This window comes from Bombina bombina, chromosome 3 (assembly GCF_027579735.1).
Source record: "Bombina bombina isolate aBomBom1 chromosome 3, aBomBom1.pri, whole genome shotgun sequence".
NCBI lineage: Eukaryota > Metazoa > Chordata > Amphibia > Anura > Bombinatoridae > Bombina > Bombina bombina.
Window position 1 is genome coordinate 831,495,903 of NC_069501.1, and position 4,707 is coordinate 831,500,609.

Below are 4,707 nucleotides of genomic sequence, written 5' to 3' on the forward strand. Positions count from 1 at the left end.
GCGTACACATATACAGAATTATATATACAAATATATATATATAAACATATACATATATATACACACATATATATATATATATATATACACCTATACATTTACATATATATACATACACACATATATATATATATATATATATATATATATATATATATATATAAATACATACACATTTACAGATATATACATACACATATACATAACTATATACATACACATACATACACATATACATATATATATATATACAAACATCAATATATATAATAATAATTATAATAACACATAAATATACACATCATTAAATATACATACATATATATACACATATACTTCAAGATACATATATATATGTATATATATATATATATATATATAAATATATGTATAAATATATGTATAAATATATAAATATATATAAATATATATTTATATATATAGACATACATTTACATTTTTTTTACTATATATTTTTATCTATATATTTAATTCAATATCTATCTATATATATGTATATATATCTATATCTAAATATATCTATAGAGAGAGAGAGAGAAAGACAGAGAGAGTGAAAAATAGATATTACCTTTAACCCAAAAATTTATGATACATATATTCAAGTAATATACAATAAATTAATAATTATTAATAAAATTATAATTTAAAATAAACAAATGATACCACACATACACCCTAACTAAAAACATATATATATCATGTGAACACTGTGACTATTGTTTTATTTTTGATCTATATATATATATTAATGATCTAAAAATTATTTTTTATTTTTTTATTAATTTTCAAAAAAAAAAAAAAAAAAAGTGGATTTATATTTTTTTCTATTCTATTGATTAGGACTATCTTAAAATGCCTGACTGCATTGTTATTGGATGTCTAAGTTTGACAAAGAAAGGTAGATCGAATCCATCAGTATCTCTACACGTTTTCCCGAAAACAGATGAGAGAATAAGGTTATGGCTGCGTCAAACTAATCAATATAGACCAGAGGAACTTGAACAAATGGTTCAATTGGTTTATGAAACAAACAAGTCATCAAGATATAGAATGTGTTCTCTTCACTTTCATCCAGACTCATACTACACACACGGAATGAGTCGTTATTTGAAAGATACATCTATACCGACAATATTTCCATCCAGAATATATAAATCTGGAAATACTTCTGCAACTGTTGAATCTTCAAGAGTGCCAACCGTACAAACAAACTTGCCATCTACTTCTATTGCCTATGAACCTTATGTGTATGAAACTCGTGAAAGAATTCACATATGCCACGCATGTGGCCAACATGTGAATCAGACTAAAGTTGATGCTACAACTAATACAGAAAATAAAAATCAGAAGGATCAATCCACTGATTTTAATCCCTTATACGCTACATTAAATGCCAGTGTTCAAACTATTCCAAATATTACAAAAAATAAGACTAGATCGACCACCACCAAAGACTTAAACAAAATGATAGATAAGTACACTTGGACAATGGGTGACGTCGGTTCAGAGTCAAGCGTTTCTCAATTTACATTTTCTGTACCTACTATGCACACCTCTACCGAAATTCAAAGTGCTATGATTTCTCCAGCATCACAATCCAATATGGATATTGTATCAGGTACTGAATTTGAAGCACAAGCATCAATTGATAATGAAAATCAAGGAATCGCTATTGATCAAGAACAAGAAACATTAAACACAGATGAAGAAAGTATTGAAAGTTTAGATATTTCTCCAATTCAAACAATCGATGACGATTTGAAAGACATCACTTATAATCCTGAAACTACCGAAGAAACAGCGGACGAATTTTCCATGTTATTTGATAAAACAAACGAAGATTATGTCCGTGAACGTAAATTTATAGTCTTTGAAAATTGCCTTGATGAGATTTTAAAATTAATACCATGCCAGTTCAAAATTACATGCAGCGCACCAATTATGTCGATTAATAAACGATTGGTTGGAACTATGCTAGTTGTGACTGGGGATTGTGAAGCAAAACACAATAGCACACTGTGGGTGAGTCAACCCACAATCGGTAATCGACCAATTGGAAATATCATGGCATGTTCTTCTATTCTCTTTTCTGGCAATCAGTTTGACAAGATTCATGAACTTTTTGAATATTTTGGAGTGTCTTTTTTAAGCAAGGCAACATATTATTCCTATCAGAAAACTTTTTTGTTTCCAGTCATCGACACACATTGGAAAAATGAACTTGCTCAAAATATATGTGCAATAAAAGGAAAACCAATCAGTGTTACTGGTGATGGGCAATGTGACAGCCCTGGTTTTTCCGCTAAATATTGCACATATACTGTGATGGACGACAAAACCAAAAAAATACTTGATGTTCAGATTGTACAAGTTTCAGAGGCTACGTCTTCTGTTGCCATGGAGGCAAAAGCATTTAGACGATCAATTAAACAACTCATGGATTCTGGTGTTTTGGCTGTAGTCGTAGCGACAGACAGACACGTGAGCATAAAGAAGATTCTAAGAGAGGAATATGCAAATATCAACCACCAGTACGATATTTGGCACTATGCCAAAAGCTTGAAAAAAAAAATGATTAGCGTTAGTAAAAAAAAAACCTGTTCCACTCTCACACCATGGGTGACAGCCATTTCAAATCATCTATGGACATCAAGCATGCTCTGTAAAGGAGATGCTGATAAAATGTCAAAACATTGGAAATCATGTCTATACCATGTGCTTAACATCCACTCATGGACCGAGGATGGTGTTGAAAAACATTGCCAACATGCTACTTTGACAAATGAAGATCAACGTGAACGAAAATGGCTCACACAACAATCTGAAGCTTTTCACGAACTCAAGCAGATAGTTTGTAATGATCAAATGGATAAAGATATTCCTCACCTAAAACTATTCTGCCATACCGGTAGTCTTGAGGTCTTCCACAGCTTCGTACTAAAATACCGTCCGAAAAGAATTCACTTTCGTATGGATGCAATGGAGGCAAGAACTAAGTTGGCAGCACTTGCCAACAATTACAACTCAATTAGAGTTCAGGCAAAAATAAAATGTCCAACACAAAAAAGTGCTTCTTTTGGTGAACCAATGTTTACCACATACTTTCCCAAAAGTAAAAAAAAATGGATGCTAAGGCCGGTTTACGAAGAGATGGACATGTCACACATATATAGAATGATGACAGATGTTTTGAACTTGACTGAAGGCACAATCGGTCATACCTGGCAATCCAAAAATGTTATTTTACCGCCAAATATTGCTTCGACACCCAGGCCAAGTAAGAGAGAATTAATTGAGAAGCATATTTCAAGATTTGCCAAACGTTTGCCAACAGAATGAATTATGTAAACTTCGTTTATGCCATCCCATTTTTTTTAAAAAATAACTAGCCAATACCTTCATGAAAAATAAATATCACTGTTGCATAAAACGATTTTAAAAGATATACTTTTTCTATATGTGATTTGAAATTCTTTTAAGGCATTTTTCTTAAAAAACGTTATCACACGATTGATTGTTTTTCATCTATTGCCTTGAATTAGTAATGTTTTTTTAGAATATTAAAAATAAATTCTGATGCATGAACAGAGTATTATCGATATGGCACATTTATTTTTCCTTTTTTTGTTTTTTTTAAATATATATTTTAAAAATTTTGTATAACAGGCATCCATCCCTCCCAGGACTACAATTTAGCATGGTCCTTTTGTTTTTTTATGTGATTCATTCGCATTTTTCGATAAAAAAACTATCTCGATTATTTAATAACAGTTATCACAAATTTTTATATGTTTTTTTTTTATCTAGTTTTCTTTTTTTAATGTATACACGAGTGTCTTTTTTAACAAATTTTAAATATAAATTTTATTATTTATTATTTAATTTTTAAAATTTATGTTTGTATTAACAGTTATATTTCGATTGTATACGATTAGTGTTAGTTTTTATTTCTTGTGTTAATAAAAAATATTTTAAACAACGTGTTTGGTTTTTATATATGTTTGAGAGAGATGGTTTTTAAATAAACAGTTTTAAACAGATAGAGAACATGGAGAAAGAGTGAATTATAGAATTCTACAATATAAATTTAAATTTTTATTTTTAATAGATAAGTAAATTTTTGTTTTAAAAAACTTCAACAAAGCTATTTGTCAAATTAAAAAAATTATTCAATAATTTTAAGATATAGAAATAAAAAATGATGTCGATAGAGAAAACGTTTCTATAACGATTATTAAAAATAAGATATATTTTTAAAATAGTTGAAAATTTATATTATGTTTATCGACAGTGATAAATTTTCAAAATTCTATTTTTTTATTTATTCAAGTCTAATATTTTAACATTATTTTTAATAAAAAAAAAAAATAATATAAGGTTAAAATCAATACATTTGAAATTTTAATATCAATAGAAAAGTTAAAGGGACAGTGAAAACATTAGACTTGCAGAGTCTACAAATGAAAGAGAAGACAATGCAGTAGAACTTACTATATTTTAAAAAAAAAAATTATATTTATTTATTTAATATAATTTTTAATTTTTTAACATTTCAAATCACTTGTACCATGTGATAGGAATCAACCATTCACAAATGCATTTACGTATAGTCTATGAATTATTTCACATGCTCATTCTGATCGTTTGAATTAAAAAAAAAATTAAAAATGAAAAATTATTAATTTT